Below are 24,873 nucleotides of genomic sequence, written 5' to 3'. Positions count from 1 at the left end.
GTGATTTGGTAACCAAATAAGAAGCAAGATAATGTAATTTGATTCGTGAAAGTGTGGAAGGGCAGGTTCAGATGGAAAGTTAAGGTTCGGGGTAAAGCTACCTAATGAGACCGTACTGAGGAAGTGGGCAGGCTTGGGAATGGAAGCATCACAGAGCCTTACATTAGTTCTGTGCTTCACGAGTATAGTTTGATTGTATTCTCCAAAGGTCCATGTGTTGAAAGTTTGGTCCTGTGTGTGGTGATGTAAAAGTAGATTACAGTAGATCCTTGAAGAAGCAGAACCCAGTGGGATCAAACAGGTCATTGGGATACTGTCCCTGTGTGGCTCCTGTGGGACCTCACTGGGTTGACACAGAGGACTTTGTTAGAAAGACACAAGATTGGCATAGCTTACCCCTCTGACTTTCTACCTTACTGTAGAATACCATTCTCGTCCCCAACCCTGCCGTGATGCTTCTGAATGATACAGTCAATGGGCCTCTTAACATGATGGGACCATCAGATCATGAGCTTTCTGCCTCCAAAATTAAATCCAATAATCTCTCTTCTTCATAAAGTATCATTTTATTATAGTGACAGAAAATGAACTAAAACCACTTGGCATGTAAACTTAAGATCCTATGAGACAGTCAAATGATTTACATTAAGTGAGAGATGAAAGAAGGGGATTGGGCAAAATACATAGATATAAGTGTTTTCTAATTTTAGAAGAATTTGTAAATGGATTTATTTTATATGCATTCCTCTTTTATGTGCATCTATGTCTGTGCACCATGTGCATACCTGTTGCCTATTGAGGCCAAAAGAAGGCATCAGATCCCCTGGAAATGGAGTTGTAACAGATAGTTGGAAGCTGCTATTTGGGTGCTAGGAATCGAAACTGAGTCCCCTAGAAGATCAGCCAATGCTCTAACCTTTGAGCCACCTCTTCAGCCCACATTTTTAATCAAGAATCACGCTATTGTAGTGAACACATCAATAAAAACATCACATAGCTAAATTAAGGAATCCACTCAAGTCAACACTTGCCTTGTCCAAACTCAATACATCTCAGTTACCATGGCCATTCTGAAGCCATGGAGCTGTACAGGGTGTTTTACACTTTTTGAGGGCCAGAGGGAACAAGTCTTTTTTAAAGGCACACAGTTACTGGGAGGAGGCCATGGTGCTGGACACACTGTCAAAGTCGATCTTCTCCACGATATTCTTGGGCTTTATGCTCTCTCCCTGGCTGCAGATGAAAATCTGCCCTGCTATGTCGGCTCTCCAGCCACCCTTGCTCATCCACACCTTGAGCTGTGGTTGTCAGTCAGATCTCCAAGCATCTCAGCAAGCAACCAGCAGTCGGTGTGCTGGTACATACCTGATGCCCTCCACATGGCAGATAAATGTTTGACAGAGTCTTCAAAGCCAGTTATGCCTCCCAGGAGGTCCATGTTTTCATCCAGGGCTTGCCAGAAGGCTTGAAAGTGGAAGGTCTCCAGAGGTCCCCAAGGTACAAGATCCATCAGACGGGCCACTCTTCTTGATGTGCCTGGCCGATCATACACTTGCACAGTGTGAAGTCAGTGTGGGGGTGGGTTGGCGACAGCTTTCAGCAGAATCTGGGCAGTGACTGTGGTCTGAAAGAAGGCTGGGCTGAACTGGTACAATTTCAGGACAGCCAGGTTGGCCTCCAGATCATAGGCATTCTCCTTGGCCTGTGTCTCTACACACCATTCCAGTGTCACCAAGTTCTCAGGCTTGTACCTATCAATACAGTTGAGCAAATTGTCCATGTTCGCTCTCATCTGCTCAAACATTGCCATGATCTCTGTCACCTTCTGCAGCCCCAGCTGGAGTCGAACACCAGGCCCCATGTGCTGTACTCAAGGGCTGGAAGGAAAAGAAGCAGTGTTTTACACTTTTGCCATCAGTTACATGTTTATGCACTTATCTACCACAAAAGAAAAACCATGGCAAGAGTTAAGAGTAGAAAAACAGTTAGCTTTATGTCCTCATGTGTCCATTGGCTGTACCAGTCATTGATTATTCCTTAATATCATCCTGTGATCTCCTTTCTAAATGTTTTACTCTACCTACACATATACTTGTTTGCACATGTAAATGTATACAGGCTAGGATCCTCATATTAAGGGGAAACACATATATTTTTCTTTCTTTCTGAGATTGTGTGATATCACCTACTATACACTCTAAGTTCATCCATTTTTTTCTGAAAATTTTGTGATTTTAGAAATTTCACAGTATCTGAAATTCCAAGAAAGATAAACTCTAGGCATAAGGGATGGGAGGCATCAACTGAGAGAATAATCCACATGAAAAAAGCAACATCAACTCAGAAGGGAAGCAGTCATGGAGGAGAGCAGGGAAGATGGGCCAGGAAGCTGTGAGTATCAACACAGGAACAGAGTAGGGCTTCCAGGGGCTTAGTGTGGTGCTATGGTGGGGTGCCAGCTAGAGGCTCTGAGTGAAGGGGGGTTGAGAAGAGAAGATGAATTTGTCAGTAAAATATGCCCAGGGACATGGAGGAACCAACGCAGAGGAAGCAGAACTGTGGTAACAGACAAAACATTATATATCACTTTTCTGTTGGGCAACATGGCCACTAGAAAGCGTAGGACCCTTCACACAGCTGGAGAATCTCAGTCTTGTCAAAAGATTGGCCTCTGTGAATTGTTTAGTTACAGAATATTTTGCAAAGAGTCATAAAAAGATTTATGCATCTTGTGATTTTGTGATTACGAAATGAAGTGTGGAGTGACTGTCAAAGAATTCTGTTCTGAATGTATCATTGTAATACATCCGCAGAAAGATGACATTTCTAGTGCTGTTTGTGTCCTGGGGGACCCAACCTTAAGTCCAAGTAGCACTTGACATTCCTAAAGGGCCTTTCCCTGCATAACCAACATTCCCTTGAGATTAAACCATGCATAGAAAACTATTGTCCCTTGCAAACATGGGGCAGAGTTTCCTGTTTCTGAAGACTAGAGTGCCAACTGGAGCCAAAGTCAAGCAGAGGAAAAAGGAAGGAGAGAATTCACATAGTGGGACAACTCTGAGCTATGCTGTCTTCCAGGCTCAGCCAGACCTGGCCTTATAAAGAGAAGGATGCCTTGAGAATCAGTCTTCCTTCCTGGCCCATCTGTCAGTCACACTGTCTCTGGACCAGCCTCTTTTCAGAAGCATTTCTCCATGTGATGTTTTGACTGTGCCCTGTATGAGTAAGAGGTCCCTGGTGTCTGTATCGTTTGCAAGAGTGACAGGATGAAGCATGTGCTGCCCAAGGTGCTACATCTGAAGCTCTACAAGAAAAAGCATGGAAAAATGGTTGGAATGATCAAGCATCCATTCTGAATGAATTTTAGTTTCCATGGAGGCCAAAAGAGAACTCACACTTTTCCATGAGTCTTACCATGGGAAAAAGTGTCCTTTGTGGAAATAAACATGTGACTTCATTGAATGAAGATGAAGGCATTTGTTTCTAAGAAACCACTAAACATTGCTAAGCCCTTTTAATCAGTACAAAGGAAACACCTCAAAATACAAGCTCTTTTTATATTAGAAGGATCTGGCTTTATATGTGGAAATATTAATATGTAAGTTACATTCACAAAATATGCAGCTCAGATATATTTTTAGAAAATAAAAACATGTAAGTAATTAATGGAAGAGCAAGAAAAAAAAATCAGAGGTACTGTGACCCAGAGGTACTCTGTGTTAAACATTGACAGCAAAGACTTTCCTGTCTTCAAAATCAGATTGGTTTAGCCGGGCGTTGGTGGTGCAAAGCCGGGCGTTGGTGGCGCAAAGCCGGGCGTTGGTGGCGCACGCCTTTAATCCCAGCATTCGGGAGGCAGAGGCAGGCGGATCTCTGTGAGTTCGAGGCCAGCCTGGTCTACAGAGCGAGTTCCAGGACAGCCTCCAAAACAATACAGAGAAACCCTGTCTCGAAAAACCAAAAAAAAAAAAAAAAATCAGATTGGTTTTTGTAGAGCACAGTTGGATCAACCCCAAAACAAAAACGACCCAGGTGCTCCCTTGTCAGTCAGGGAAGCTCGACATTCCTGGGGTCCTGTCTTGAGAGTGTTGTTTCCATAAATGGTCTAGCACTCTATGTGTCTGCATGTAGAATTTGTTAATTATTCTTGGAGCTTTGGCAACAGAGCAATGAAGTAAAACATTCCTTAAGGAATTTCAGAGTGATTGCATACCACAGAATATCACATCTGCGGCATCATACGAGTGTTGCAGAATCATCACCATCAGTTGCATGCTGGCACTAAGAGATGCTCTGGTCCAGCCAATTTGCTCCCACTTTACCAGCAATCCTTGATGATAAATTCATGGATTCCTTAGTATATCCACAGCATAGGCACTATTAAGAAATTAACAGCTGTCTGGGTGTTACTCAAGGGAAGAACATGTGTTAAGAATGGGCAAGGTCATGGGCTCAATCCCTGCCTTTCTAACCCAGTTGGCAGCCAGAGAATGGGCACAGGTCACATAAATGTTTCCTTCTGAACCTGGAAACTGCAGAATTCGGTCTGCTTTATGTAGATGCTACTATTCAACAGTGCCCTGAGAGAATCAGTGTATCATAGCACCAGATACAGTGTGCACAACTGTATTCTGAAGCAATCTGGAAGAGTCTGTCACACTCAACCAGCACTATGAAAGACATGGACACATGTAGACTATCAGAGGAATTTTTGTCTACAATAGTTACAATGCAATAGAAAATGTTTGCAGCTTACCTTCATTCCTTGTATATCTTAAGTTATAGGAACTGTTAACTACCCCTGTTTTGCTTTTTATTTTTTTACTTATTATTATTATTATTATTATTATTGACTTTTTGAGACAGGATTTCTCTGTAGCTTTGGAGTTTGTCCTGAAACTCCCTCAGTAGACCAATCTGGCCTTGATCTCACAGAGAAATGCCTGTCTCTGCCTCCCAAGTAATGGGATTAAGGGTGTGTCACTACCACCCAGAACTATTTTTTTGCTTTTTAAAACAATCATTTTTATCTTACATACCAATCCTAGTTCCCCCTCCATACCCTCTTCCTGATACCCCCAGCTTCCCCTAACTCCACCTTCTATCCACTCCTCAGAAATGGTGAGGCCTCCCATGGGGACTCAACAAAGTCTATCTCAAAACTTTGAGGCATGACCAAGGCCCGGCCCACTGTATCTAAACTGAGCAAGGTATCCCTCCATAGGGAATGGGTTCTGAAAATTTAGTTTATGGACTAGGGATAAATCCTGGTCCCACTGCCAGGGACATTAACTGCCCAAACCACACAACTGTCAACCCTCATGCAGAGAACCCAGTTTGGCCTTATGCAGGTTCCCTAGCTATCAATCCAGAGTCAGTGAGCTCCCACTAGCCCAAGTCAGCAGTTTCTGTGGGTTTCATCGTGGTCTTGACCCCTTTTGTCATGTTATTGTTCCTCCCTCTCTATGACTGGATTCCAGGAGTTTGGCCCAGTGCTTAGCTGTGGATCTTAGCATCTGCTTCCATCAGTTACTTGATGAAGGTTCTATGATGACAGTTAGGGTAATCACCAATCTGATCACAATCTGATCACAGGGGAAGGCCAGTTCAGGCACTCTCTCCGCTATTGCTTAGAGTCTTAGCTTAGGTCATCCTTATGGATTCTTGGGAATTTCTCTAGTGCCCAGTTTCTCGATAACCCTGTAATGACTGCCTCAATCAAGATACCTCTTTCCTTGCTCTCCCTCTGTCCTTACCCCCATCTCAACCATCCAGTACCCTCATGTTCTTCTCCCTCTCCACTCCTCCCTCTACCCCTCCCCTTTTACTCTTCCCCTCCCCCTTCCAATTTATTCAGAAGATCTTGTCTATTTCCCCTTCCTAGGCAGATCCATGTATGTCTCTCAGAGTCCTCATTTTTATCTAGCTTCTCTGAGGTTATAGACTGTAGGCTGGTTACCCCTTGCTTTATGTCTAATATCCACTTATAAGTGAGTATATACCATGTTTGTCTTTATAGATCTGGGTTACCTCACTCAGGATGGTTTTTTCCTAGTTCCATCTGTTTGCCTGAAAATTTCAACTGTTTAATATAGTAGTTGAAGTTCTAGCTAGAGCAATAAAATAACAAAAGGAGATTAAAGCAATATAAATTGGAAAGGAAGAAGTCAAACTATCACTATTTGCAGATGATATGATAGAATACATAAGTGATTCCAAAAACCCTACCTGGGAACTCCTACATCCAATAAACATCTTTAGTAATGTGATGAACACAAGATTAATTCAGTAGCCCTCCTATATACAAATGATAAATGGGCTGAGAAAGAAATCAGAGAAACATCACCCTTTACAATAGCCACAAATATAAAATATCTAACCAAACAAGTGAAAGGCCTGTATGATAAGAACGTTAAGTCCCTAAAAAAGAAATTGAAGAAGATATCAGAAAATGAAAATATCTTCCATACTCTTGGATAGGTAGGATCAATATGATAAAAATGACAATCCTACCAAAGCAATCTACAGATTCAATGCAATCCCTGTCAAATTCCCAGAACAATTCTTCAAAGACCTTGAAAGAGCAATATTCAACTTCATATGGAAAAACAAAAAACCAAGATAGCCAAAACAAAACTGAACAATAAAGGAACTTCTGGAGGTATCATCATCCCTGACTTCAAGCTCTAATATAGAGCTATAGTCCTGAAAACAACTTAGTATTGGCACAAAAATGGATGGATGAATGGAATCAAATTGAAGACTCTAATAATAATCCACATACAGATGAACACCTGATTTTTTTATAAAGAAGCTAAAGTTATACATTGGAAATAGAATGCATCTGGCATAACTGAATGCTGGCATGTAGAAGAATTCAAGTAGATCCATATCTATTTCCATGCACAAAACTCAAGTCCAAATAGATCAAAGACCTTAACATAAATCCAGCTACACTGAATCTCATTGAAGAGAAAGTATCCTTGAACACATAGGCACAGGAGACCACTTCCTAAATACAATACTAGTAGCACAGATGCTGAGAACAACAATTAATAGATGGGACCTCCTGAAACTGAGAAGATTCTGTAAGGCAAAGAATATGGTCAAGGAATGGGAAAAGTTCTTCACCAACCCCATATATAACAGATGGCTGATCTCAAAAATACACAAAGGACTCTAGAAACTCAATATCAAAATAACAAATAATCCAATTTTAAAAAGGCGTACAGATATAAACAAAGAATTCTCAACAGAGGAATCGCAAATGGCCAAAAGACACTTAAGGAAATGTTCAACATCCTTAGCCATCAGGGAAATGCAAATCAAAACAACTCTGAGATATCATCTTACACCTGTCAGAATGGCTAAGATAAAAAACATGGACGGCAGTTTATACTGGAGAGAATTTGGAGTAAGGGGAACACTCCTTCATTGCTGTTGGGAGTGCTAATTTGTACACCCACTTTGGAAATCAATGTGGTAGTTTCTCAGAAAATTGGGAACCAATCTACCTCAAGACCCAAAAATACCACTCTCTCTTGGGCATACACCTAAAGAATACACACTCATACCTCAAGGGCATTTGCTCAACTATGTTCATAGCAGCAATATTTGTAATAGCCAGAACCTGAAAATAATCTAGATGTCCTTCAACCAAATAATGGATAAGGAAAATATGGTACATTTACACAATAGAGTACTACCTTGGCTGTATATAAACAAAAACAAACAAACAAACAAAACTATCCTGATTTAAGAGACTGAGAATAGTTGATAGTGAAAATGTTTCTCACACTACCAGGAAAGCTCTTTGGAGATTCTCAGATATGAAAGAACAATTCGTTGCTCTAGGATATGCAGTGTGCAATAATAAATAATGCAAATTAGAATGCCATGTAAATTCAAATTCCTCTCAAAACCATTCATTACATATTCTGTTACTATGGGGTCCTGGGGTCATTTTCAACAGAGGGAAGGAAGAGAAGAAAGAAGCAATGGGGGAGGGAGGGCAGGAGAGGAGGGAGAGTCACTAGTGGGATCTAACACAGCATCCTAAGTCAAAACATTCTGGACACCAAATATGAGTACTTGATATCTGATGATGCACCCTACACACAGCATCTTGTTTTTAATACCTTTAGCATGGTGGTTACTAGTGAGATGGCATCATTTCCAAAATTTGTTGTTTTTTTCTCTGCATATGGCTTGATAATAGACATCAGCCACTCTGGGTGGGGTTAGAATCTTGTTTTACTACTAGCTTGTAAGAAACCATTTTTACTGAAGGAAATGAACCTTTTTCCTCATGTCACAAAAGTGTTTTTACAATTTATACCCAAATTTGTGTTGCTCCTATTTCAAATGGTTACAGAGGTTTTTATGAAGTCTGTTAATTGCCTTTGCTTAGACTTACAGATTCATCATGTATCTCAAATATTAAATAAAATCTGTTAGCATTTTCTAGACTGGGATTTCTTTCTAATCCATCCTTTTATTGTATCTGGGATTTGTATTTAGAAAATATTAGGAAGGGATTTACCTTAATTGCGTTTTAGTGTGCCCTGATGCTAGTTATTGGATAAAGCAGCCTGAAGTGCACTTTAGAAGGCAGAGAAATCAATGTCAGGGGACTATTAAGACAGGAAGGGCAGAGCTAGAGCCCTGTCTGCTTTGTCTGAGAAATCTGACCTAATATTTGATAAGAACAAATAATGCCAATTAACAAAAAGCTCCCTTCAAGTCAGGAACTATTTACCCCAGTCAGAACTAGAAGGGGTGGTTTGCCAGCCAGTCAAACTACCAGGACAGGATAAAAATTAGCTTAGTGTTTCTTTGGGATCACCTGTAGGAAAATAAAAAGAAATAACACATTGGATAGCTAGATGCAAGGTGGTTATTGTAAGATCTAAAAAGTAGTCTAAAGAGTTGGCAAACTACTCCTCATTACTGAAGAATTCATAGTCACAAAGGTAATTTATTCTGCCTCAATAATAGACTGGGCTTTACAAACCTAAAGACATTTTCTGGAAAGTATTAAGAAGGTGAAAAAGCAAGAAGTTAAGCTAATGTCAGCTCAGCTGAAATGTCATTAGTTGAGAGGAATAATTCCTAATGCCTTAATCCACAGACTCATTAGGTTTCGGAAGAAATTATGAATTTTTTCCATTAAATTTTTTCCAATGAGGCTTTGATGAAGATATTTCTGGAAAAGCAGTAGTATAGTACAGCATTAAAGTGAATTTTTAGTCATTGCAAGAGACAAGGAGATTCTGAAAGAGAGTCTAGTCAAGATTCAACCTAAGCTGTGAGATATCCTAACATGAGCACATGAGCCCCCATTCCCAGTTGCTGTCCTAGGTGAGAAGATGACCCCATCCTCAGATGCTGTCCCAGGTGAGAAGATGACCCCATTCCCAGATGCTGTCCCAGTGAACGCATGAGCCCATCCTTAGATGCTGTCCCAAGTGAGCACATGAGCCCCCCATCCTCAGATGCTGTCCCAGGTGAGCACATGAGCCCCCCATCCTCAGATGCTGTCCCAGGTGAGCACATGGTCACTGAATACCTTGCCACAAAGCTCTGTTCTTAACTTCTGGTTTAGTTCCTAATGTGCGTTTAATGCTAAGTAACTCCCTCAGAAAGTTAGCTGTTCATAAAGATTATTTTAACCCCAATAATAATAACTATGTAAAGTGCACAGCAGCTCCGGGCATGAAGTAATGTTCGCTATCTGAGACTGTCCTTCCCTAATTTTCAGGACTGCCCAGCACAACTCCTTTTTTTGTCCCTGCTATTATTTTTTCTCAGATCATGGTTAAACTGTACATTTCCCACATTTTGTTCCCTCTGGTACCTCGATCTGTGATATTGCAAACTCCTCTACCCTTCCATCTTCTAGCATTTCAACCGTTCCTCCGGTGAGCATTATTGCACACCAATAGGTTAGATATCAGCACCTTATATTTCCTCTAGATGTCTCAATCTTTTGTGAACTTTTCTGCTCTTACTGTGTTTTAGATCTAAAAGAGATCTTGGGGTATTATACATCAGTGTGACCCAAACAACCATACTTTTGTATCTACAGAAGAGTGTTAAAGATGAAAATGATTGTTCAGGGTTCAGAGGAGATGGCTCAGTGCATAAGAGTGACTGTTCCTCAAGCATGAGGACCAGTGTCTGAATTTCAGCATCCAAGTAAAAAGTCATACAAGGTCACACGAATGTCTGTAACCCCAACTTTGTGAGGGGGCATTTGCTGCACAGAGTGGGAGAGTCAATATCCTCTTCTGGCCTCTGTGAGCACACATGCATACATACACACACTTAGACAGACAGACAGACAGACAGACAGACAGACACGCACACACATACACACACACACACACACACAGATTGTTCTTCTCACTGAGTTTGTGCTTCTGTGGGCCGGGGTGTGGTATGAGAATCTGCATTTATGTACAAAAGCACATGTAATACTGATGCATCTGATCCCAGCATCATCAACAGTCTCTTGGAGCATCATTTATTTGTAGGATCTTCTTATACAAATGAGGAATTGGGAACCAGGTGGTTGACTCAGTGCTCCAAAGCTGACTAATGATTCACGTGAATACCTTACTAAGGCTCCAGAGTCAGAAATCCTGACTGTACTCCTGGGTATGAAGACCATTGTCTCCTTAAGATGAAGCTAGTTTTGTATTACAATATCTATTTCTTGCAATTCTCAAATGTTTTAGGGTGTTAAAATGCTTTACTGTTCAGATATTTATACCACATGTGAAAGCTGATTAGATTCATAAATCTCTTCTTTTCCTGTGTATATAATTGGTATCCAATCTTAAGTGATTTTACTTAATGTTTCACAAACTTTCATCTTTTTCTCTCCATCCCTGGAGCTGCTGCTTTCGTTGGGACCTCATTAGTTTTTCCCAAAGGACAGGAGAGTTTCTTTACTGTTCTTTGTGCTTTGGTCTAGTCAGGCTTTGACATACTCATACAGTGCATGGTTGTGGTTCTGAAAAAAATCATTCTTTAATATACACCACTTACTTTTATTCTAATTTGGAAAAAATATTTATTTTGGACTATCTTGGATGTACAAAGTCCTTAGTTTGAATTCTAGTACAGGAATAAGGCATTGCAATACATATCTGTCATCCTAGCACTTGGGAGATGGAGGCAGAAGAACAGAAGTTCATGGCTGCCCTTGGCTACATGGCCAGTTCCAGGGCAGCTTGAACTACCCGAATATCTGGTGTTTCCCTACAAAGCAATTCAATTCCAATTAGCAGCTATTCCTCAGTCATTACTTTCTATCCCTCCTAGCTGGAAGCCACAAGAAATCTACTTCCCCGATGTACACACTTACTGATTATGCTCTCACACCTCCTAGAACTGAAATCTGGAATCTACTTGGTCTGGGTATAGATTTACTGATTTTGGACATTCCCTATAAAATAAACCATACAATGAATAGTCCTTTGTACCTCCCTGCTTTAACTTAACATAATGTTTGCAAGGCTTATTCACAGGGGAGCTTGTGTCAGTATTTTATTCTTTTATATTGTAGAATAACATTCTATTGTATGCCTAGACTACCTTTTAATCTGTTTCTCAGTTGCTTGGCATTTGGTGATTTCCACTTTGAGCAATTATAAGGAATTGTAATATGACTGTGTATAATGCTCTTTCTCATTTTTATTTATTCATGTGTATACAAGCTCATGTATACCTTATCTTATACATAGAGGTCAGACAACAATGGATAGGAGTCTATCCCCTCTTTCCATGATGTGGGTCTCAGAATTTGAATTCAGGATGTCAGGTTTGGCAACAGTGGCCTTTACAGGCTGAGCCATCTTGCTGGTATGTAATAATTTTGTAAGGGCAGATGTTTGGGATATACATCTAGGAACAAATGGCAGCATCACATGGTAACTCTGCATTTAACATTTTGAAAAGCAACCGAATTGTTTTCCAAAGTTGCTGAATCCTTTAATATTCCCACTTACAAGGTATTAGGATCCAAGTTTCTGCACATCACCTACTTGAGGTTTCAGTTACTGGATTTTAAATTAAAGCCATGGTTGTTATGAAGCAGTGTCCTGTCGTGACTTTGCATTTCTTTGGCTGATGATAGTGAAAACCATTTCATGTACTTGTCATTCATGTGTCTTTTCAAATACCAGTTTGATGCTTCTGCCAACTCTTAATTGACTTGTTGTCTTTAAGTTACTGGATTGTATGAGATATAGGTATATTCTAGGTAAAATTTCTTTCCCATATAAAGCATTTTACCCATTTTGTAATTGTTTTTCACTTTGCCAACAAAAATGTATAAATCATAAAATGTTTCCATTTTGATGAGTCTGACTTAATCAACTCTGCTCTCTTACTGTTTGTGTGTTTGGCTTTGTATCTAAAAAACTGTTACTAACTAAAGTCAGGTGACCTGCCCCTATGTTTTTTCTAAGATATTTACATTGAGACATGAGTTCCTTCTTGAGACTTTTTGGTGTGCATAGCATGAAGCAGGATCAACAGTCTTTCACATTGAGATTGTCCTAGTATTCCTCTTAAGCTTTGGTCCTTCTTCCTGGATGGTTTTGATTCCCTTATAGAAATTAATGAACCATAGGGCATTAGTTTCTGGGCCTGACTTTATTCCATTAGTTGACTTTTTATACTATGATATTGTCTTGACTGGAAAGGGTAGCTTTGTGATGATTTGTAATAACAGAGGATATGTGAGTTTCCCAGCTTCATTCTCTTTGTCAAGTCTGCTTGGGCTATTCAAGTTTTCTACAGTTTCATGTGACTCTTAAAACAAACCAAACAATCAAACAATGCCAACAACCATGAACTTGAAATGTGAAAGATGGGCTTTAATTTAGATCAAGATGAACCTGGGAAACACTGTCACCATGGTATCAAGTATTCCAGGCATGGGAATCTTTACCATCTCCTTGGATCTTGAGTTGTTGTAAACAATTTTTTCTACATATTTTGTACTTTTCTGGGTAAATTTTTATTTCTGTGCATTTTATTCTTCTTGAAATTTTAAATGAACTTAATTTCCTGTTTTTAGATCTTTTATACTAATGTGTTGAGATACAACTAATATTAGTACAATAGCATTATATTATATAATCTTACCTGATGGGGAATGTTCTTCTGCGTATGTGTATATTAGTACAATAGCATTATATTATATAATCTTACCTGATGGGGAATGTTCTTCTGCGTATGTGCATATTAGTACAATAGCATTATATTATATAATCTTACCTGATGGGGAATGTTCTTCTGCGTATGTGTATATTAGTACAATAGCATTATATTATATAATCTTACCTGATGGGGAATGTTCTTCTGCGTATGTGTATATTAGTACAATAGCATTATATTATATAATCTTACATGATGGGGAATGTTCTTCTGCGTATGTGTATATTAGTACAATAGCATTATATTATATAATCTTACCTGATGGGGAATGTTCTTCTGCGTATGTGTATATTAGTACAATAGCATTATATTATATAATCTTACCTGATGGGGAATGTTCTTCTGCATATGTGTTGTCTTATTGGTGGATGAATAAAGTGTTGTTGGCCAACAGGGACGCAAGATAAGTGGAGAGGTGGAGGATTCTGGGAAACATAGGCAGAGTCAGTCACTATGTAGGATGCCAGAGGAATAACAGGCCCAGACCCTTTCTCGGGTAAGAGACGACCATGTGGAAATATTTAGATTATTAGGAATGGGTTAACTTAGGCAGAGCTAGCTAATAAGAAGCCTTAGTCACCAGCCAACAGTATTAATAACTAATATAGCATCAAGTGTTTATTTGTACCTCTGAGGTGGCTGCAGAACTAGGCAGGAAACTCCACAACACTTATCTTTAAATTTTCAAAAGTTTTTTTTAAAGGACCACATAGAGCTTTCTGTATGATGAAAACAGAAATAATTTTACATTTCATTTTCTTTTCAATGCTTAGTAGAGGTGATGATAGCAGATATAGTTGCTTTGCTTCTGATTTTAGGTCAAAAGCATTCAGTCTTTTATCATTAGGTGTGAGATAAATTGTAGGTGCCTTATTAATATTATTAAATATGCAAACTCTATCAGATTAATGAAACTTCCATTTCTCTGAGAATGGTCAGTCAATCACTGCCATATTTTCTAAAACAATCCTTCACAGCCTGTCGGGAAATACTCTTGTACCCCTCCCCAGTCCAATTTCCAGCCTTGTCTGTTGGCCTCATCCCTACAATCATCTCTTCCAGCCTTGCCTTCAACAGGCCACACAGGACACTGCACACAGTCAATGTTGCCTGTCTCTCTCTGACTCCACCTTGGTTTATCCTTAATAACCACCTGATTGTTCCTCGACACACAGATCTATTGCTGCTGACTTCTAAACCGTGTGGGCAAGCTAGAGCTGTTTTAGTCTCTCTTTTGCATGCTCATAGCAAGGTATATACATTTCCACATGTTCAATGTGTTTCTCTGCCTTGTCAGTTTCAATTTCTGCCTTTCTATGGAGTTCTTAAAGTCGGAGGCTATATTAGATGCCTTTCATATGCAAGATTTAGATTACACCATATTGTTGATGGTCAGATGTATGCACGATGAATGATATTTATTCCACTTCTTATATTGAGCCTTCATAACTTAGGAAAAGATTCCCATACATCTATTAAAAAGCAAGATCCCTAAAGGCAAATGCATTATTATTCTAAGGCCTTTGGAATATAGAAATAAAAAGTGAGTAGCAAATAAGACGTTTCAAGCAAAAAAAATATTAGAATCTAGAGTTTCCAGGAATTTTTCTCTATAGCAGTAGTTCTCCCTATGACACTGAATCTAGAAATCCCATCCCCTGTCTCTCCCACTCACTACCATAATCTCTGACAAATTATTCTGTGTTCTATCCAACTGAAGAATTGCAGTAGTATTTACATTAATCAGCCTTATTCACATACAAAGGGATCAATGGCTGTTGCCTGTGGATTGCCATTAAAGCAAGTTTCACCAAGTGGCTGACACTCAAACAGGAGCCAGTGAAACACAAAATCCACTAATGACTATTGGAATGAAAAGTGCATGCATGAGTTATGTCTTTTACTGTCTTGAGAATTCCTTAGAAGGTGAGGCTCATTTGTCAACATTTGCCCATTGTGTGCTGGCAATGTTCATGCTCATGCCTGGGTGGTGTAGTGCAGAATGTTGGACGGTTCAGATCAGTGCTTTCTAGGGATCTGTATTTGAGTGAAGACCAACACTCCTTAACGTGCCGCTTATTATCTACTCTGCAAGTGTTTATGGAAGCCATCATAGATGTATCCTAGGAGTGCTTGGGACATAGCAGTGAATCAAAATAAACAGACCTCTGCCCAGACAGAGCATACATTATAGTGCGAAGAGCAGGCAGTAAACTGTAACCATTATGTCTGTGTATGAACATACACTTATAAACGAGATGTTAAACATGATGACTACCATGGAAAAGAAGAGAGCCAGTTAGGAAGATTGAGACTAGAAAATAGCTCAATATAGCCTACTAAAGGACTCTTAGTTCTGCCCCTCACCATGATAAATATGTAATGAGGTTTTTATGTTTTAAATGCTTTTAAAATATTATGCAATGTATTCATATGTTTAAATCCATTAATGTGTATAATTTTATTCTTTATGTAACAGTAACTCTCTAAAAGAAATTTTGAAAGGTAACTAAACTTAAATTTAAAGACGAAAAGGCCATGACTTATGGATGGACTTTTGGGCACAAACATGAAGGAAGTAAAGTTGTTGGCTGCACAGCTGTAAGGTAAGACGTTACAGGTACAGTGAGGATGAAGACAGGGCACCGATGCCAGGGCCCATGCAGAGTCCATAGCACAGCAGGACGCCCCAGTTCTGGTCAGGTGCTGTGAGCAGTGGTAGATCAGTCAAACACGGTGGAGTGTCTTGTTAGCTTGGATGGATTTTAGCGTCATAAAACAGGGAGCAATTAGAAGATTTCAAGCAAAATAATGATTTGATCTAATTTGTGTTTTAAGCACATTACAGACAATTCTTGATTACTGACGTATTATTACTATTTTTTTTTTACTTTCTAATGGTACAAAAGAAAAATGCTGCATGTTCGGTCCAGTAAATGATCTAAAATAGTCATATAGCTGATTTTAAATGAGTGAGTATGGTATGCACATGGCAAGGAAAAATAGGAGGATAAATAGCCAGTAGCTGGTAGATAACATAATAGAATACAGGGCTTACGAAAGCCAGCAGAAATAACTGGGAAAGCCTTGCTCCATTGTGCTGGGATCCCCAGTTAAGGGATTTCCCAGCAAAGCAGTGTGGTCTCGCCCTGGGGGGGGGGCTTCCAGTTTTTTGTTCCCACTGTAAGCATCTTTATACCAGGGGTAAACAAAAATCAACTCAGTTGGAAATGGTTTACCTTTAGCTGTTTTCTAGGGGACAATGTTTTGCTGTTCTCCTTCCTCCTTGTACAGAGTCCTGGGGGGACCAGCCTGATCCAAAACAGGGAGACTTGGAGATTATTTGAAATAAACATTGAATATGATGCAATGAGCCCTGTCTCTTGGTCCCAGGAAGTTCTCAGTAGACACAAAGAGCATGTGACAACATAATATAATTTATATTACAACTCAACAGAAACGGTTTCAAAGTGAGCTGCACTCTTTGTTCAGGCTAAGGAAGGATGGTCTCAGCCTCTCTTTTAACTCTGGCCAGCAGAGTGAGCCACAGCCACAGTCAGCCACAAATTTAAGAGACACTGACACCCCACAACAAGCCATTTTGCTGAGCTGTGATGTTGAGTAGCTTAGATATGTAAAATGGGTTGTGGATGTAAAATACTTTCATCCTATGATGAACTTTGCAGGGTGTAACCCGTCATAATCTTGGGAATGTTTGTACTCTCCTTTTTTTCTGAACAGCTTTTTTCTTAAAGATCAAGAGCAAGTGTAAAGAAACCAGTTGAGAAACTATTAGTATAATTTACATTTGGCACTTTTGTGGCTGAAATGAAGATATAAACAATGAAAATCTAGGAGGTTTCAGATTCTATTAATACATTTAATTTAAGGTAGCAGATACACTTAAATTTAAGGTTAGCAGAACTGGGTGTATCGTGTAGGACAACGAGTGGGCTTAAAGATGCCTTCAGCATTTTACAAAGACCGTCTCCTTATGAACATGGGGAAAGATGGGCAAGAATTCAGATGAAAATGCCTGAGATAGGGTCAGAGAGGGAGAGAGAGCTTAGCTTTGCATATTTCTCATGAACTTCCCTAGAAAAGCCATTACTGTAGCAACTGGGCCCATCAGTACTATGACTGAAGTTAGCATGGGGGCTGGATAAAGGACACTATCTACTTATGTGGGCTTCCTGGGGAAATGAGAAATGCTGTCTCAGAAATGAACAGGTTGCTAGTATAGTCAGGAAGGGCAGGAGAAGTGAAGTGGATACTGGGCAATGAAGAGATAATAGAACATCCCAGACCCTTTGATAGGACCAAGCAGGGGTTTGTGGGAATTAGCAGAGAGCCTGCTAAGAGGGGAGTTTTTATGAAAACGCTGAGAACATGTGGACAGTTAACTTAGGGACAAAGTTACTGGAGGAACTTTAAAGGTCAGGCTTCCTCAAGAACGTCACCTCAGGCTCATTGTCAGCCCAGAGCTTACTCCCATGCCCTGTACAGCTGTCTACATTTTAATCTCGAAACAATTCCATAATAGTCTAAGAATCTACTCACTTTTCTCTGAGGCTCCGAGATTCAAAGTTACTTTTTACAGTGCTCTTCCTGTTTCTATCTTACTTCAGTGCCTACACAAACATTTTTAGTTAAAAATAAAAATCTGTCTTTGAGTAGCAAAAAAAACTTTTAACAAGAGGCCACCTTGAAAGAGTTAGCACAACAGACAAGTTGCAAAAACAGCAGTATTCCTAAGAGTAATTGCCAGTGGCAGAGAACGCCACAGTCCCTGAGGATGTACCAAGATGGAAACTTTGAAAACATGACAGTGGCAAAAGACTAGGTTGTCTTGAATTCATAAAAGAAAAGTAGGTGACTGGTGAGGGTTTCTGGAGACCAGTTATGATGGCTTTCCATCGCTGAGATGAGGCACTGGAGACAATCAGGCTGAAAGGAAGGATGATTCATCTGGGCTCATGGTTTCAGAGGTCCATAGTCACTCCTGTTTGGGCATGTGGCAACTTGGTGCACCACACAGAAGAAACTTCACACCTCACTGGGGATGGGAAATGAGATAAATCCAAGAAGAGGCAACATCCTGTCCAAGGCCATGGGTTACCATGGTAACTAACTTCTTTCCATCAGGCCATACCTCCTGAAAGTTCTACTACCACCTCCCAGTGCTGCCACAGGATGTGGACCAAGCTCGGAACATGGATCTCTAGGGATCACTCTGGAACTAGTTGTACTTTTATAAGGATGAACATTTCAAAGCACTTCTGCTGGTTTGTGACAAGGACTGTGGCGGGTTATTACTCGTCCCTTCAGAGATCTGAAGCAGAGTGCTCAGCTCAGCATGCCCCCAAGAGCCTCTTCAATAATAACCTCCATGCTGATAGAGCAGTAAGTCGACAGCCTCCAGTCCTGGCAGAGAGACAGACACATGGCTAAAGAGCCTTGCGCTTCTACCAACTGAGGGTTAGCTACAGGAAGCAAACCAAAGGCTCTGCTGAGCACAGGCAGGCGGCGAGTGGCAGATGCTTGAGTCCCCAGTGCCACAACTCCCTGGTACGTCTGAATGCTCCAAAGAGCTCTCTGTAGGCAGTTAACACACATACTTATTTATCCTAAAATAAGACCGCATTAGTCATTGTAGCTCGCTCTGTTTCTCTGACTCATAGGCTCATGTATGTGTTAGCCAATTTACTTATTTTCTTCAGAAGCACAGGGTCACTTCCTTTGTTTTGAAGAAAATTCTTGCTAAAAAAGCCATGTCTGAATTATCATAGTTTGCCTTTCAGCAATTCTTTTATATGGAGGATACTCCAAGTAAAGAGTAACTTTACTCTCCACTCAGAGAGTAACCACGACAACAGACACTTCAGTATACCAGAGGAGTACTACATCCTTACACAGAATATTAAATGGTTAAGTAATTCTACTAACTTTTCCTTATTTCGTCAAGGATTCCTCTGGAGACACTGACATATCTCACTCCCGGGGTATAGACGAATGCCCACATTAATCTCTAGTGTACTTTGTGCCAATCTCTAATCATATTGTCATCACTGCAAATGGTAATTCAGGGGGAAAAGGTCAAAACTGCTAATATTATTACTAAGGTAATTTTGACCATTTTGTTCCTCGAAAAACATCTCAAGGACCTCCAAGGAATGCTGGGCCACAACTGAACATCTGCTACTATAAACACATCTTTTTGTGTGCCTTGAAATATGTGGACCAAATCTATAAAAATTTTAGTTTCCTGATAATATTAACCAATTGTCATGTAGACATGGTCCACTCAGGTCTGCAGAGCTAGTGCTCCTGCCTGGCTTGCTTAAAAGAAGAGAAAGGATCCAGGTTGGAATTTATTCACAGTTCCCTTTTGTTGACGGTAGTAATTTCTTTTCAATTTTCTTTGCTTCTCCCAACTCACACACCTCTACTGTGATAGACTGTTGTTGTGAACTCAAACCAGCTTCTAATACCTGTACCAACAGATTTGTGAATTTAGAGAATACGAGTAGGCAAGAATATGTGCTCCCAAAATCTTTCTGATTCTCTGATTTACTGCAGAGACACTACATTCAGCTGCGCTGCAAACCCATGTATTTAAAATGTGATTTTTATTCATATTTTCATTGTGTTAAAATTGTACCACAAATATATCTAGTGTGTAATCATAGGAATGGAAGGAAATGAAAAACAGTGCCTGGTTAATTCACTTGATTAGAGGAAGAATGACATTAAAATCCTTCAAGCTGAAGTTATCATAACAAAACACTCTCAGAAAGATAAAGCCCTGTAGTCTTAGTGGTTTCATATTATACTGAGTGGCATTATGATTAGTGACAAATTTAGTAAAAGAAAGATTTATTTTGGTTCCAAATCAAAGGCGCCTAGTCACCAAGGGATGGCTTCAGGATGTAGGTGGCATGCAGCAGAATCGTGACATGGCAGAAGTTCTCAAACGCTTGATGCACTTGGCAAACACCTGGGGAGGGCACTCGGTTAGTCCCCACCATGTGAAAGACACTAAACATCCTGTCTAGAGTGTGTCTAGACATGCAAGAGAGGTGTCCATTCCCCTCCATACCCTGGTGATCTAGACATACAGGTGCCAGTCCCTTCAATCCCAGTGACACCTGAAGGTGAAAGACCCCTTCAATGAGCAAATCCTTCTTTCTAAAAACAGCTGTCACTCCCCTGAAAACACATATGCTAGTACTTTTATTTGTAATCAATAATGTTTAATATTTAGCATGAATGTTTTGTGTATGTTAAGTATAGTTAAGATTTATTAAGCCAATACAAACCTGGATGTTTGTATAATTAAAACATCTATTTTCAAGCTTATAAAAATGACATTTGAAATTGGAATAAAACCCCTTGGAGCTTTTTTCTTCTGTTGGCTTGTTTTGTCTAACTTTGATATGATGGTTTTTGTTTTATTCTATGATATTTTATTGTGTTATGTTTTATTGTTATCTCTTAGAAGCCTGTTCTTCTCTAACGAGAGAGAAAGAAATTGGATATGGATGGAAGGGGAGGTGGGGAGGAAATGGGAAGAGTAGAGGGAGAAATTTGAGAAACTGTATTCAGATCATATAATATGAGAAAAGAATCTATGTTTAATAAAAAAAGGAAAATTGCCACTCTTGGTAGTCTTCCCCAAGGAAGACCACACCAATTGGATATTCAATAACAAATGGTCAACCCTGAAAATACACATACATGTAACATTATACAGACTGTACAGGGTGTGTGTGTGTAACAATAATTAGTGAAAATATGTCATAAATTTGAAAGAGCAAGGAGGAGTATATGGCGAGCTTGGGGGGAGGAAAGGGAAGGGGTAAAATGATATAACTATATTATAATCTTAGAAACAAAATGAATAAAAATAAATGTAACTAAAATTTTAAAAATTGGAATAAGATGTCTAAAGAAAAATTTCATTATCAGTGACAAAGGGTCTTGTACAGTTGCCTTAGTTAAGAATTCTCTTTCTGTGAAGAGACACCAGGACCACAACAACTTTTAAAAAAGAAAAACATTTAATTGGAGCTGGCTTAGAGGTTCAGAGGTTTAGTCTATCATCATCATGGCAGGGAACATATGGTTGACCTGGGGGTGATGGATGAGTCAAGAGTTCCATATCTGGATCTGCAGGCAGCAGGAAGAGAATGACACTGGGCCTGGCTGGAGCTTTTAAAACCTCACAGCCTTCCCACAGTGACACACTTACTCCAGGAAGGCCACACCTCCTAATAGTGCCACTCCCCTAGTGATCAAGCATTCAAATGTATGACCCTATGGGGTCCATTCCTATTCAAACCACCACAACAATTTACTTTTAAATTAGTTAGTGGAGAAAAATAAATTCAGTTTTTGCAGTTTCTATGGATCCTCAAGCAAGAAATTGAATTCTGAATAAGTAAGTCTTCTTGTCTTAATTTAAAATGAGAGCTTTTTAATTTAAAAGTAAGTCTTTTACTGTACACTGAAGTTTTAAATAAATAATAAAACAAAACAGAGATAAGTGGAAGCTCTTCCTTTCTCTGCCTCTGCACCGTGCCTGCTCCAGCTCTGCAGCTTAGCTTCCCCTGGAGTTAGAATCCAACCTACTTTCTCCTAACCTAGAAACGGACTACCAGGCAGGAGGCTGGCTTCAGCTGGCCTACAGCCACTTTCTTACAGACTTGCTATTATTTCATGTATGTTACAACTTCAAAATGTTTGCATTTCCTTAAATCAATAATAGGTTATCAGCCATGGTTTTTACTTGAGGAGGCGTGTAAAGCAGTGGCACCAGGGAACCCTGATGGTACTCATCCACTGAGACTCATGGCTTCAGTCACTCTTAGTTGGAACTGGCACCTGCTGCTGTTGTTGGGTCTTTTTAAGAGACTGATGACAGTGACCTCCTATAGAGTAGAACACTGGGTGCATTAAGAAAAGCTGGTGTCCTAGAGGCAAGTACCCAGCATCAACAGGGAAGAGGCAGGCTCCTTGCTGTTGACAGAACACCCCTAACCGTCAGGGTACTCATCAGCATGTCCATTTCCTGCATCAAGTCAAAGGAAGAAATGCATCAGGTTTAAAAACCCAAGAGGGAACAGACCAAAACCAGAAAGACTAGGTAATTTGTATAGAACAGTTGTGTTTTGATTTCTTTAGTGAGGACTACCCAGTAAATGATTAAAATCAGACATGTTTCAATGTGATACACATGGTATTTTAAATAGATTATCTATCACACTGCAAGTAAATGAGAACAACATAAACAGATATTCATCAAAGTGTTTCTACTTCATGCTGTTTCTCATTCCCACTATGACAGATTTCTGCTAGGTTTGGATTTTGAAGTAGTATCTTTTTGTTTTTGTTTTAGTGTGTTACACAACAGGAATATATAATCTCTTTCTTTTGCATTTATTTGTTTATTTTTATTTTAGAAGCATTCTTATTTACATACCAATCCCCCATTCCCTCGCCCTCCCATCCGCCCATGCTCCCCACCAAACCCCCGAACTCACTTCCCACCCATTCCCCAAGGATAGAGAGGCTTCCGCAGGGGACCATCAAAGTCCTTCACATCATTTGGGGGAGGGCTAGGCCCTTTTTCTTGTATCTGGGCTACAGTAGTATCCCTCCATAGGTAATGGGCTCTCAAAGTCCTTATGTTCACCAGGGATAAATACTGGCTCCACCATTAGAGGTCCCATAGACTTTCCTGGCCTCTTAGCTGGCACCCACATTCAGGGGGCTTGGTTCAGTCCAATGTTGGTTCCCTAGCTTTACGACTAGGATCTCTGTGCTCTCACTAAGTCAGGTCAACTGTCTCTGTGCGCGTCTCCAGCAGTCTTGGCTCCTTTGCTCATCCCTTCTCCCACTCTGCAACTGGATTCCTGGAGTATGGCTTATTGTTTAGCTGTGGGTGCCTGTTTTAATCAGCTACTGGATGGAGGCTCTAGGATTGGCAACCAAGGTAGTCACAATCTCATTATAAAGGAAGGATATCAAGGGCAGTCTCTCCACCATTGCCTAGATTCGTAGTTGGGATCATCCCTGTGGCTCCCCTAACTTTCCCCCTGTGCAAGACCTCTATTCAAACCAATACTGGCTCCCTCTATCAAGGAATATCCTTTCTTGCACTCCTCTATTCCTCCCGTCTCAGTCCTTCTGTTCTCGCCTGTTCTCCTCTCCCCTCCCCTCTCCCCATCTCCCCTTCCCATGTCCTTTCTCCCTCCTCCAGTGCTCCCAATTTTTTCAGGGGTTCTTGTGCCCCTCCCCTTCTTTGGGGGACCATGCATTTTTTCTCTTTGGGTCCTCCTTGTTTCCTAGTTTTTCTGGTGTATGGACTGTAAGCTGGTAGTTATTTGCTCTATGTCTAATATCCATATATGAGTGAGTAGATGCTCTGCTTGTCTTTCTGTGATTGGCTTCATCCATTTGCCTGTGAATTTCAAGATTTCATTGTTTTTGCCACTGAGTAATGCTCTATTATGTAAATGTACCAGATTTTCTCCATCCATTCTTTGGTTTAGGGGCATCTAGGTTGCTTCCAGGTTCTGGCTATTACAAACAGCACTGCTATGAACATAATTGAGTATATGTGCATTCTTTGGGTATATGCCCAAGAGGAATTGCTGGATCTTGAGGTAGACTGATTACCATTTTCCTGAGAAACCGCCATTCTGATTTCCAAAGTGACCATACAAGTTTGCATTCCCACCAGCAATGGAGGAGTGTTCCTCTTTCTCCACATCCTTTCCAGCACAGACTGTCATTGGTGTTTTTGATTTCAGCCTTTCCGACAGGTGTAAGATGGTATCTCATAGTTGTTTTGAGTTGCATTTCCGTGATGGCTAAGGATGTTGAGCACTTTCTTAAATGTCTTTCAGCCTTTGTAGATTCCTCTATTGAGAATTCTCTATTTAGTTCTACACCCCACTTTTTAATTGAATTGTCTGGTGTTTTGGTGGCTACCTTCTTGAGTTCATTTCATTTTTTGGAAATCAGCCCTCTGTCAGATGTGGGATTGGTTAAAATCTTTTCCCATTCTGTGGGCTGCCGTTTTGTCTTGTTGACTGTGTCTTTTGCCTTATAAAATCAGTAGCCCTACTATATACAGACAATAAATGGGCTGAAAAAGAAATGAGAGAAACATCGCCCTTTACAATAGCCACAAAGAACATAAAATATCTTGGAGTAATGCTAACCAAACAAGCGAAAGACCTGTATAGTACGAACTTTGAATCTTTAAAGAAAGAAATTACAGAAGATACCAGAAAATGGAAATATCTCCCATGATCTTCAATAAGTAGGATTGACACAGTAAAAACGCAATCTGCAATCTTGCCAAAAGCAATCTACAGATTCAGCACAATCCCCATCAAAATCCCAAAACAATTCTTCACAGACCTTGAAAGACCAATACTCAACTTTATATGGGAAAACAAAAGAATCAGATAGCCAAAACAACCTTGTACAATAAAGGGACTTTCAGAGGCATCATCATCCCTGACTTCAAGTTATATTATGGATCCATAGTCCTGAAAACATCTTGGTATTGGCACAAAAGTAGACAGGTAGACCAATGGAATCGAATTGAAAACCCTGATATCAACCCAC

At 40.0% G+C, this 24,873-nt stretch overlaps 1 protein-coding gene and 1 pseudogene across 1 annotated transcript in view; one reads left to right on the top strand and one right to left on the bottom strand.

Annotated features, from left to right (window-relative positions):
- Clvs1 (clavesin 1) overlaps positions 1-24,873 on the top strand; it is a 210,777-nt gene that overhangs the window by 92,056 nt on the left and 93,848 nt on the right. The window lies entirely within an intron of this gene.
- On the bottom strand, positions 39-1,905 carry LOC101832086 (annotated as a pseudogene).

This window comes from Mesocricetus auratus, unplaced genomic scaffold (genome assembly GCF_017639785.1).
Source record: "Mesocricetus auratus isolate SY011 unplaced genomic scaffold, BCM_Maur_2.0 Super-Scaffold_6730, whole genome shotgun sequence".
NCBI classification, from domain to species: Eukaryota; Metazoa; Chordata; class Mammalia; order Rodentia; family Cricetidae; genus Mesocricetus; species Mesocricetus auratus.
The sequence above is the reverse complement of the archived record's forward strand: the minus strand, read 5'-3'. Positions and strand labels throughout refer to the sequence as shown.